This window comes from Ambystoma mexicanum, chromosome 9 (genome assembly GCF_040938575.1).
Source record: "Ambystoma mexicanum isolate Mex_15411 chromosome 9, UKY_AmexF1_1, whole genome shotgun sequence".
NCBI classification, from domain to species: domain Eukaryota; kingdom Metazoa; phylum Chordata; class Amphibia; order Caudata; family Ambystomatidae; genus Ambystoma; species Ambystoma mexicanum.
In genome coordinates this window covers 954,023,782-954,037,301 of record NC_090931.1, presented here as the reverse complement: position 1 = coordinate 954,037,301, position 13,520 = coordinate 954,023,782, and the positions used below count along the sequence as shown (strand labels likewise).

Genomic DNA, 13,520 nt, shown 5'->3' with positions numbered 1-13,520 from the left:
GGGGTATCATGCGTGGGTAGAAAGACCGCCCTAAAAATAATGTGCTCCCTACTAACCCTGTTCTTTTTACGATACTGCCAATGTAGTTTTTTTCTGGGAATGAAACTCAGATTTCTTTAGGGTGCAAACATCCCAGAATTGCATATCAACCATACGCAATTTCTGGGCATTTGTCATTGCAAATAAATCAGAGGAAGGAGAGTTTCACGCCCAGAAACAACTGCTTGGCAATCGGTATTGGAAGCATTGTAACAATAAAAAGAACAGATTATTTATACATTTAAAATTCAATATTATTCTAATTTTGTAGGCTACTGATTGAAGAGAACTTGTAGATTGCGTGGCTCTGATAGCAGTACACAGTTAATTAAGCATTTAGTATGTGTCCTGGGTTGGAGGCACTATATTTAGGCCAATCTGCTACCGACGACATCAGGTCTCCCTGCAATTTGTGGAGAGAATTAATAACAAAGGAACACAAATCCATTATCCTGTTTAACAATCTCCTGCCATATCCAAATGTGAAGGTGTTAATGAAATAGGCACATGTATAGCCCCAAGTTGTAGAGCCAGAGTTTCTATTAATGGCATTATAATTTTATCTGGGTATTTATATTTATTGTATTGCAATGTACAAAAGGTAATTTTTTAAACCAAATTCAACTGATATTGATTCAGGAGGATGGGTTCATTTTTCAGACAGTGTTATTAAAGGATAGCCCAGCTCCAAGTATTACCTGACCATTTGAAGACTGCACCTTCCAGACAATGGTAGGCTATTGAAAATACGATTCGTCAAATTACGTTTGGGGAGTGGCTGTGTGTCCCCCAAATGGTGGTTATCAGGACGGTGCACAACCACCCTATCTTGGGGTTGCTATTGGAGAGTTTGAAGGGATCATAGATACTCTGTGCTTCCCACAGGACTCGACACTCACTGTTTTTTGTAATGTAAGTCCCTCTTCTCATTGCAGGATGAAATTTGATTCCAAAGTGGGTTTAAGGCAGACCTAGCAAACGTGGATCGGTGGTGGAAAGAAGGAAACTTTGCACTTATTACCACATTGGAACAGATGCTATCAATAGTCAAGGCATCACCGCTTCTCCTTTTGCGGTTGAAGGAGGACCTTTCCCCAATACAAATGGAGACAGAATACTTCTAAAGATCTCACAGGGTTTGAGTTGGTTTTGGATCAGCATGATAGAAATAGTAGATTAATTTAAAAATGCATATAGAATACTAATTGATGTGCAGGTTCCTGGACCAGTGCAAGTGGAAAAGGGACTTTGGGTTTACTTTTAAGGAACATTTATGGACCTCAGTATGTGAGAACGTTTTTAAATCCTCTATAACTAACACATTCAAGTTGCACAAAATCCTACTACTCCAAAGATGGCAACTTCCTCCGAGTAGGTTAGTCAAAACATATCCAGCAATCAGCGATACATGCTAAACAGACTGTGCAGTAGAGTTTCTTACTGGCATTTGTGCTGGTAGTGTACATTTGTTCACACCTACTGGGCAGAGGCCTTCTTGTGGGTAAGGAATCTAGATGGGATTAAGAGTTAATCAGACCAATGTTGTTTCTATTTGATCTCCCGGTGAAGCAAGATCATATATTCCACCTCTCCACTAGGGCTTATTTTAGCAATAAGACCAAAGCGGGGAGCCATTACTGCTTCAGGTCATGCCCCCAGTGCCCAAAGTTACAGGCCTGAGCGAAACAAGTCCCTTCTCCTTTTCCATGGCAGCCATTAAAAAGTGAAAAAAAGTAAACAAAGAAGATGGCCGCCATGGAACGGGCAGAAGGGACTACATGTAGTCCATTCTCTTTTTCCATGGTGGCCATTCGAACATTGAATGAGCCTCGGGGAAAGGCTTTGTCGGGCTGGTAACGACTCCACAAGAGCCTATCAGTTTGCTAGTTGTGGCAATATAAGTTGCAGAGATTTAGGGGCTCTTCAATTCTTCATATGACAATTTATTTGTGATACCTGCATAAATGTTATTAATTTCTTTGAAGAATACATTAAATAAGTGAAAAGTACAAAAAATAGAAATAGCAAACGGCATGGTATCTAGATATATTTTATTGGAAAAGGACATAAGGAAGGAGAATTTGGAGAGGTTAAATGTCTAGACCTCCAAGAAAACAATAATACAATTAAAATTACAAAAATAAATGGCAAACGGCATGGTATCTAGAGATTTCCTACTGGGAAACGACACAAGGAAGGAAAACTTAGAGAGGTTAAATGTCTAGGCTTCCATTAGTAGTGCAGTGAAATTCTACAATACACTAAATATATTTCAAAACCTTAGTTGGCTGAAATTTTGTGCACGTTACAAAATAATATTTGCTAATCAAGTATTATTTTCTAACACCTCTGCTTTAAGGCTCCTTCAACACTGTGTTCCAGTGAGGACTCACAAAGCAATAGGTAAACAAGGATTACAAGGTGCATTAGATGAAGGCCCAGGGGCCAAGGGGGAAGTAAGCTTCAGTGTAGAATCTCACAGGCTATCAGTGTAAGGATGAAAGACAACGTTCAAGGAGGACCTAATGTCCAGGTCCTATTCCCCACTCAGCCAACACATTTCCAGCAATATAGTCCCAGCAGACTAGTTTGTTATGCTCCTTAAAGCTACCCAGTAAACTTTCTTGGCTGCTCGCAAGTCCTTCCTTGATTCAATGACCGTCTCTGGTACCCCTCGGTTGGGATTTTACAGCATAGACACAAAACACACCCACAATGCCACAGAAGACACAGCAGTCTCCATATATGAGATATCAATGTTGGGAAAGTTGGAACAAGTAGTAGCTCAAGCCATGAAAGTATAGACAGTGAAGGAATACAACTCTTTTATATTGAAAGATAGTGATAACATTAAAAGAAGCCCTGGTGAAGTAACCACATAGGCAGTGAGCGATTGGGGAGAAGACACCTGGCAAAGAAGCATATGAAGGGACGTACAAGCCTCAGAAAGGTATTCCTTGCAGGCGAGTACAGCAGGCAATCTGTTTGAAACACGTAGAGGAATAAGACATTCTGTGCAGATACCTGGCAGGAGAGTATACCAGGTAATCTGTAAGAACCAAATGAAAAGACGCCCTGGCAGTCCAAGCAGCAGGCAAGTTGAAGTTAAATAAGCATGGTGACATTGTGGGAAGATAACTGGCAGGAGACTATACCAGGGGATATGATAACCCTACTAAAGGATTCCTGACAGGGGAGTATACCAGGAAGTCCACTGAAGTCATAGAAAGAAATGTACTTACTTTTGCAGAACGCATGGCAAAACAAGGGAATCAAAGACTAAGCAAACAGACAAGTGGAAGCTGTGAATTTGAACAAACACTCTTTTTCGTGGTAACATTAAAAAAAAACTGGCAAAGGGATATAAGCAGAGACCTAAAGAGCCCACAGGACCTGAGGAACAAATACATCCGATAGTCCGCTAAAATATCAAAGAGATTTATAAGAGAACCCTACATGTAACATCTTATTGTGAATAAGACCTTTGATTTGTGAACTCAGTGCCACGTAACCTTGAAAGGGCTAAATGGCGTGGGACATTTTGTTTGTGTTGAAACATCCTGAATCAGGTATATTGAACCAAACAAGTGGTCATTTGAAAGAGACACTTTTGCTATCTTTTAAGCATATCCAGTGATAATGTCGCTATGAAAATGGCTGCCATGTGGCATCATTTTCCTAAAAATGCACTCGCAAGACAATCAATCACTTGCCCCAAATATTCTAGGATTGGAGGTAATATTATATAAGTATACCCCTCGTAGAATATTTTGGGAAAGAATTTTAGGGGTCAGGAAAAAAATACACCTCCCTGGTGACTTTTTCACAGCAACATTTTCACATGGAACCTCTTTAAGGTGTTATTGTTTGAAAGAGACACTTTTGCCATCCTACCTGAGACATCCGGAGGAAGGAAACCACCCTCTTGATCCAAGAATTGGTTTTGTTGGATTTAACTACTTGTTTTTAAACATTTTGTTACCAAACCTACATCAGAGCCACTTCCCTTATACCTTTAATTAATTTCTAGTGTGAGGGTCAGATTAGTATGTTTGGACAGAAGAACCGTGTATATAATTTTGACAACGAGACACAGACTGACCTTTAGTTTTAGTTTCCTAGGTATAGAAACTCTCTTCAGGATAGGTATAGAGAGGCCTTTATCCAACCCTTTTAATATAATAACGAAGTCTGATGTTGAAAACACCATCACTAGGTGTCCACTTCCTGGTACTTCCCTAATGTGTGTTAACCTAAGAACTGGTTGTATGCATGTGCAAATGTCTCGCTGCTTTATCTAGTGTCCTAGAAGTGTGATGCATGTGAACTTTGGTACGAGTAAGTCTGCACACGATCGGCCCACTAGTGGGAATCGGGCTTGCAAAACGCTGCGCAGTTCCGAGGTCTACTGAAGCATTCTGAAATCTCCATGAATGTCGCATCTGTATCTAGGATGTCTTCATTCAAGTCTATGTCTAAACCTATAGTGAACACAACATTTTCCTTACAGAGTACGTTTGGGAGGGGAAGCAGAGTTTCTCGGGTATCTATGTCACGCGGCCGGCTCGCAGGGGCCGCTGGCGGCTTTGGAACGCTTGGCGCTGGCGGCGCCATTAGATTGTTCCGTTTTGGTTCCTCACTTCCTGGTTCACGGTCTAGTCTTTTGCCCGGTCTGTCTGTATTCCGTATTTAGACCCACCCTCATTTCCGGATCGGCGCGTTGCAACTTTCGCTTTTGCTCTGTTGCTGTGCTCCATATCGCTCTCCTTTGCCTTGCCTTGCCTTCTAGTTTACTCCATTCCCTCTTTCTGCCCTTCTAGTTTTTCCCTGGTCCCTGAGTATTTCGCTACTCGTCTGCTCCCTCTTTTCTTTGCTTCCGTTGACTCTCCCTTACTTTTCTTTCTGCCTTGTTTTTTCTTTTGCCTTCCGTTCCTTCCTCTCTTCTCCTGTCCTTGTTTCCTTCTTTCTTTTCGCATGCCTGTTTTATCGGCTTGCGGTTTCCGGAAGTCCACTTTTTGCCTGCCTTCACGAGAATCCTTCTACGTTCTACTTGCCGGAGAACCCTCTTCTGCTACAGACTCCACTACGTCCAACTCACCTGAGAACTGCCTTCCACTTCCCGTCCAGGACTTCCATGTCATAAGATCCGGGCCATCCACCAACCGACTCGGGACTATTCAAGATTTACATTTGCTCCGCTGCAACACCGTAGAGGGTTTTTTTAAGCGGCTGCTTTTTTTCCTCTTCACTTGGTCTCTGCGGGAGAGGGATCCCCGGCTTCCCTGTTTGGCAGGGAATCAGGGTGGCTTCTTACCGCGGAAGACTGTTTCTCTTCAGTAAAAAGAAGAAGTCAAAAAAGAAGTTACACCAGCGCGAAATCTCATCGGAAGAGACAGGTGAGGAGGAAGGGGAGGTGGATACATATATTGATGACATACAACCCGCTACTGCTGATCGTGATAATCTAAAACTGTCTCGGGAGGATAGCTCAAGGGGCATGTGTTCGCCTTGGAATCCAGTCGACACGGAGCAACACAGGTTCGATCCCCGGGTCCTCGCTTAGTAACCTCTGGGTATTAAGCGTGTTATAAATAACCTATATCATATCTCCTTCAGGTGCCACTTTACAAATCCAGAACCCTTTTTCCTGCCCTTCACTAGTTAATTTGTCACACTCGATACAGAACATATGTTAAAGGGCAGAGTCTCTAAATTGTTATTTTTACACTAAATGTAGCAGTGCCTCCATGTTCACAAAATAGGGTTTGAATGCGGGTTTGAAATAAGGAACATACGCTTTCTCTTGCATCAAAGGTTAAAAAAACAATGTTCTCATTATTTTTTTAAGAGTGTACATTTTGGTTTAAGTAACATGGAAAGTGTGGGTGGGATGGAATTTGGGTTGATTTCTCATAATTTCAGTAAATGGATGCCCCATAAAGCTACTAATGAGTGAGCTAACATAAAAACACATGGGACATCTGTGTAACATACTTTGATGCTGCAAGTGCTTGTTTTCCCAACATGTTTCTGTTTAACAAAGTATCGCCGAGTTAATTCAGAAGACATTTCCGAGCACATGGCAGAAAGGACACCTAAAATATCAGTTTGCACCCATGTGTCGTTACTCTGAAGTAGTTTGTGTGCAGTTAACATAAAGCACACATATTCCCAGTCGAAGAGGCAAAGATCACAACTTTCATATTCTGTGGGAAACCCAAAAAGTAGATGGGATTTCTTTTGCATCAAACTTTTGAAACACTTTTTTCATGCTTTTCTTTTGGAGGCCTGCATTGACCTCTCTTCTTGTACGCTACCATTTGTCTGCAGGGGCCCAGGTTGAGGGAATTCTAGGAAGCGTTCTCCTCATACACAGGAACCCCCGGAGATCAACTGAAATGTGGGTTAAGAAGAAAGATCAATGGATCACTCGCATCATGCAGATCCACACCTTTATTGTGGACTGAAGATACCAGGTTAGGGTTGGGTGAAAGCCTGAGGGTCTTCCTAGAACCAAGTAGGGATTAACTCAAAATATCATGTCAGGCTGGAGGGCAGAAATCAAGTGCTGGGCCTATTCTAAAGGACAAAACGTATTGCAGAATGTCCAAGGGGTATAGATCCCAGCTCACAACATTGCTATAGTCCTAGTCAGTCCAAGGGATATACTGTCCAGCACATTCTCTATAGTTCCTGCATGGTCCAATCATCGTCGCCCGCTAAACTTGGGGTCCCTTTCCTATGCTTCTTGGTATTACAAACGCCTACGAGCAGGAGTTTCATACTCTCTCTGCCCCTTAGTAATATCTTACCATTAGGAATTGTGTGCCCCCTCTTCTAGGGTTTTACTTTTGCTGTTACCAGCAGTTATATTCTCCAAGGCTCCAAGGCTTTGGTTATGCCGAGAATATTATAACCAACCAGCCAGGGGGCCGATTATTCCTTTCTGTCTCGTGCTAAAATCCTGGAAAGAATTATAATTGTTCTTATAATTCCCAGAAAGCTTATACCAGGGACTGATCCTTCATCCTGACCCTGGTCAGGGTCTACAGTATAGCCTTCCAGCAGGCTATTGTGTTCTTCCTTCTTCCTGGGTCTGGGATCCCCCATCCTCCACCCAGAAGCCGAGTAGCAGTGCGCTGCAGGCTTTGGGGTTTCCTTTCTGGATCTCCAACTACAGCGCCTTCTCACTAGATCGCTGGACCGAATGTACAACATTATTTTTTTAGGTCCCTTTTTATAGGGTTTGGCAGGATCTAGATCACTTAATAATGTGCGGGATTGGTTAGGCTATTTCGTTGTCAACCTGCGGGCTGTGGGATTGGTCAGGACTCTTTCCACCTTCCACCTTGTTTTTTATGCCCCCTCTAGCCTCATGTTTGCATTCCTCATTCTCATTAATTGCTGGATTACCTTTCCCAAAACTTAAAGCCTTGGTGCACCATTCTGAGGACAGGCAGAGAAGCATACAGCAGTGCATTGTCCTTGGGCTTATTGTTGAGTTAATCGTCCTAGCAGAATCAGAAAATAAGTGAATGGCGGACCCTGAGGCCTCCCCCTTGTTTAGTGATAGTGTCTGCATTAGCAGTTGTCAGAACACTGTAAATGAACTTTACATGCTTGCACTGCTCCATCTGTATAGTGGCGAGCAGAGATTCCCCAGCGACAGGCTCTCAGTGTTTTCTTTGCACTAAACAGTAACAGCTGGGTAATGCCAGATGTTCGATCACAGCATGGTTTTCCGACATACAGTGTCAATCTGTCCTTGAATCTCTCACAAAGGAGGAAGAGCACTGAAGATGATACATTAGAAGAGGTGGTGGAAAGACAAGAACAGGGGAGAGAGAAGGAGTGAGGAAAGAGGGAGAGGAGGTGGAGGTAAGAGGAGTGGAGGAGGCGAGGAGGCCAAGAGGACCGGAGGTTGTAGAAAGAATCGAGCAGTGCAGAACTAAGGAGGGGGAGCTTAGAGTGAGGCAGAGCAGATAGGAGGAAGAGGAGACAGAAAGGGAAGGGAAGGGAAGAAAGGAGGGGGGACAGAAGAGGTTAGGAGACAAGGTACTGAAAGATCAGAACACAGGAAGAGGGGAACAATCATGAAGGAGGAGGAGTGGCTCAAGAGAAGGATCCAGGAAAAAGATGCAGCCAAAGCACAGGCACGAACAGCCCTGAGGGTCCAGCCTCCCAGATACTGTGGAGTGACGGCTGCTAAAAAGGCAGCGCCACTTAGGGAGGGAAGGACCAAGGGCTGCAGTCCAAATAAGGATAGTATAAGTCATGAATGCTGACCTTCTGTAACCTCAAATGTTCTTTTGGTGTAAAGAATAAACCTACTGTGAACTTTAGCTTTGTTTCAAGCCCTCTTTTGGCCAACTTGGTTGTGAAAGCACCCACATTTTGATGAACTGGAGGATCCTGCCTTACACATTGACCGAAGGCTTTCAATATGCTGAGGGTGCACAATTGCCTCATTACATGACACATGTGTAAGGCCAGTGATGCCAGTCCTACTTGGAGAAAGCAAACGGCATGCACTTGTGATCTGCATTTATGTGAGATGAAAAGTGTAACTGAGTGTGGACAGGCAGTCCTCAAATGTGAAAGCACTTGAATCTACTGATGTTCATTTAAGATGATTCCACAGTATTGCCTCAATACATGTTGAGATCCGTGTACGCAAAAGACACAGATAAACTATTTTATTAAACTCAGAATTAAATAGAAAGATTTAAAAAAATTAAATGTGCAAGCAGACTATTCTTCATAGTACATTTTGTATTGTTAAGAAACTTTAATAAACCCCAAAACAAGTAACTGGTGAATTTGAAGTAATGATACAATTTCCCAGAGGAAGGGGGGCACTTAATCTGTGACACGTCACAGGAAAAGCCATTTTAATAGCTAACTATCGGTACAGTAGGTTTTTCCGAGCCAGCGAAAACCCAATTTATATGTGATCTCTTCTTAAGGACCACGACAGGGATTGGAAACCATCCAACCTTCACAAATGTCCAATTGAAGCACCAACCAGTAGAGCCAGGGTTGGGTGAAATTTGCCCAAAATGCTTTTGAGTTTCCCATTTTCTTCTTGGAGGAAAGGGGAGCTCGGATGTAAACAAACAGTACAATAGCACTCACAGCACTGGCACTCACTTTAGTAAAAGTACATTTGGGTGCAGGTAGACAGGAAGATTCATTTGTGTAATTCTGGAGTCTTGAAATCGAACCAAATAGTTAGGGATTTCACTTTTGAGATGCCACGCTGTGAGCCAGTAAATTGGAACTCTTTGACAAGCATCTGTCAGTTTCCTTAGTCACTGCTGGATGGACCACTGCTTTAAGAGACCCCTATCCCATTCTTAGTACCACTGAGACATTGCACTCTATTGACCTTCTGAATAGTGCTTCACCACCAAATAGGTGGCTGGCTTTGAAATTTGTTGTAAAGCTGTGTTCTTATTCTGCATTATAGCATTTTCATTCCGTCATTTTTATTGTGATTGAAGTCATTCACTACCCAAAAGAATAACCATCTCTTATAGCATGTCCAATACTTAATCACTTCTTGAGTCATTTAATTGTGTATGCATTTCACTGGAATGAGCCTAAATAAAATAGTAATTTCATTTCATTTCATTTGAACAGGGCGAGCGGTATGATACTATAGTTGAACAAATATGTCACCCGGGCATTCAACAACAGCTAACGGACGGTGTTCCCATAACTGGATAAGTAGATTTAATCAGTACTTGATCTAGATCTAGTTTTTTACCAACTGCAAACACCACACTGCATTACTGCATTAGGATGTGGTGTGGGAGTAAAGACCAGGACTTTGCTCTGTCTGGCAACTCAAACAAAGCGCATCTCCACCAGACTGAAATATATTATAGGATCAGTTAACTGTGCTTATAGTGCATCAAAAGTGCACATTTCTTTTTTTGTTGATTCCAACAACATCGTTTTAAACTATTACATTAATATTTTAGTGCTGGAATGACATAACAAGGACTCCATGTTTTCCCCTCTCGCTTAACCCCCGCCCCCCGCAGTGCATGTTTCTTTAGTTAACACCTCACTATCCTCTTTCTCCCCCAACTCTCCTCTTACGCTTTCACTCCAAAGCTCTTCTACATAAACACACATATTCTGAACTATGTATCCTTGCTAGCTCACGTCTCAAGACCTTGTAAGAGAAAGGTTCTAGCTAATTGACAACCCTGGTCAATCAAGCTTTTCTCTCCCTGTGTTTTCCATCGCATTTCCCTTCCCCTATTTTCATTTTACTCCAGAAAGTTAAGGTCTTGGGATCCCAGGGCAGGGACACAATACACCCTAAATCCTTACTTTCTTCTATGTACTTACTCTATCAGAATTGTCCCCGGACCTAGTATGATAGCAACCTCGTCTGTCTCCCCTCCCCCACCCCTTACTTGTTTTTTCCTCCCACCCCTCCTCCAGCACTATCTGAAATGTTGTCAGGCCTAGTATGATGTCGCTTGTTTTGTTCCTCCCCTCCCTTTCTGCACCCCTCTCCCTCACCTTTTCTTTTCTCCGGCTCTACCAGAAATGTTGTCAGGCCTAGTATGGTAGTCGCCTGCCTGTTTCCATTCCCTTCCCACTCTGCCCTTCCCATCCTCATCCATGTCTTAGCTCTTGCACTACCTGAATGTTGTCAGGCCGAGTATGATAGTTAATTACACATCCTTACAGTTCATGGCCTATAAGAATGTCATTGTATTTTCCCTTGTTCCCTCCCTTGCCTTGAAGCATGTTGAAACGCGTTGTATAAATAAACTAGCATAGCATATCAAGTGCTTTCAGACCATTATGTTGGGGATTTGGCACAGTATAAAAGCTCAATAATTAATTCATTAAAAAAATGTAACCACTTTATCTCCATTTTAACAAATGACATTTCCTAATACATATTTATCTGATGTTTGTTACAATAAAAATGACAAATTAGAATTTGTTTTCAACAATAACCAAACCCTTCCTTGAATTAAAGTACAGTGGCGGCTCCTTCACTAACCCAAAAAGAAAGAACAATTTAAAATACGTAGCGCCTAATCGTGAGAGGCCACTGTGGCATAGTGTAGGGAAGCAGATTTACATGTCGCTTATGTAGCCCACCCCTTCACCTACATGTCACTTATGTAGCCCACCCCTTCACCTCCGTCATATTGGAAGAGCAGCAAGAAAGCACTGTGCATGACACCTGGTATCATCCCAATACTGCATCAGAGATATGAAAGATGTTATGCGCTCAGAAAACTGAACTGATGTGGTAGAAAGAAATCTGCAGACACCACTGAACATAGAAGAACTATAAGTCTAAAAAGTGTAAAGTGACACGAGGAGAAGAGACGAGGACGCACTGAAACTACATATGAATACTTAAATAATGAAGATGTGACCAAAGTAACGAAGTGAACATGCATGCAAATGCAACAAAATCAAATATACTGAGAAGATGAGTGAGAAGAAATGCAGTATATGCGCTGAAACGCAAAAGTAGATGAGGCTTATAGAAGCTTGCTAAACGTATGAAATATAACGCCAGTAAAGCAGCCATGATGAGAAGATGGACTTCGATTTCATATTATAGTAAGCTAAAAGCCCCAAGGAGAGAGACCGATGCTGCAGAGCCAACAGGCACTGGAATACAGATATTTGCAAGAACAAAGAATATTTGTTTGGCTCAGGGTCACAGGATGCCCAAGCAAAAATTAACTACAAGGCACGAAACAAGTCGAAGAGGATAAGCCATGTACGTAGGGTATATTTCTGTTAGATTAAGCAAAGGAGTAAACATTTGGGAGTGCCAAATATTGGACAATCAAAGATGCGGAACCGCACCCAGTATAATTTAATCAAATAGCACTAAACAGGAGGATAAGATGGACAAAATCATGGTCTCCTCACATGTGGAGCAAGACCAGAAAACAAGGCCAATTCATAACGCTATACACGAAGATAGCAATGTACCTTCACTCCATTTAAAGTTCAGAAGATGAGAACAGTCAGCAAGGTCAACTACAGAGAAGAGGCCTTGCCTTAGGGCCTAACTAATGAGAGATGGTAGGCTAATTGGCCAAGTGGGCAGCTGTCCGAAGTTGCTCTCCGCACCTGGGTTTTGTTTTGCTTACGTGCTGCTAACGAGCTGAATGCCCAAAGTCGGAAGAGAGTGCCAACCAATCATGAGGGCCTATGTGATGATGGACTATACCTTGTTGCAGAAGCCAATCCGCTTCTGTTATTCTGCTATTATCTGTATTGTACGTAGTTAGAGGTTGTTCCAGGCGTGCCTCCTCGATAAAGAGCAGCCAATTATGTTACTAACACCTGAATAAGCTATAGGTATGTATGTTCCCTTAACCTATCCCTCCGCCCGATAGGTTTTTATTATTTGCCATGTAGGATGATTGTCACGACCCTCAGCCCTGATCCCCACTGGCAAGCCCATTGGCCAGGTGGAATCAGGGCTCGGATCACTAATAAGGACTGGCATCCACTTCTCAGGCCCTCTTGGGGCCAGTCCTGGCGCCTTTGGCGCCAGGCTCATCAGTAAGGAAAGACATCTGCTTGAAGAACTACTTTATTTAGGCTTTCAGCCAACATGGAGGCATCCACATAGCTTGGTTCCTGGAACCAAGCTATGCGTTCTAGTGTTTTGGGTGTGGTAGCCTAGGGACTACTTTACCTGGACTACTTTACAGTGGCTATTTAAACCACACCCGAACAAGACAACACGCTTCACATTACTTTGCTTCTAGCAACGTGACGCTCACCGTGTCCAGCTTTTTCACGAGTCTGGTGAATTCCAGACCTGCAGAAAAACCAAGAACATCGTTAGCAGCAGAATCTCTTACCTGCATTCATCATCCTTCACTGCTCGCAGCTCCTGGGCAGCTCTGTTGGTGGAGTTCACCGCCCGGATCGAAGGACCTGAGAAAAGGAGAATGACATCATTAAAGGAGGTAGTGGAGACATTACACCCACAAAGCGCTTAAAGACATACTTGGTTGGTTGCTTTTCGGCCGGCATAGCTCCGGAACTCCATCTGCGCTGGGAACTCACCGCGACCTACGAAAAGAGAAAAGCACAGGTCAGTGAGGACAAGACATCGCTGTGCTATTCAAAGTGCCTCCTTACCGCATCATAGCGCTATAGCGTGCCATCATCTCCCGGTGAGAACCAGCATATCCAGTTCTCCAATTGGACACTCTGCACTCCTAGGGAGATAAAAAAGAGACATTTAGAACAGAGAAAAGGCATGCAAGAATTACGACGCCATCAATCGCAATAAGACCTACCTGGAAGACACCACAAGGGCAGCAGTCAGTGAAGTAACTGGACTGCCAGCGCCCACATAAAACAACGCGCCCCTGCCCAGAGAGCAGGACGGAGAGCCCACCGATTCCGACAACCAGGTGAGAAGAGAACCTGGAGGGGCTGGAAACACAAGGGAGGTGGGGGAA

The 13,520-nt window shown here is 43.1% G+C and overlaps 1 protein-coding gene across 9 annotated transcripts in view; it reads right to left on the bottom strand.

The window, feature by feature from the left end:
- Window positions 1–13,520, bottom strand: part of WIPF1 (WAS/WASL interacting protein family member 1) — a 906,211-nt gene that overhangs the window by 287,751 nt on the left and 604,940 nt on the right. The gene's annotated exons all lie outside the window — the stretch shown is intronic.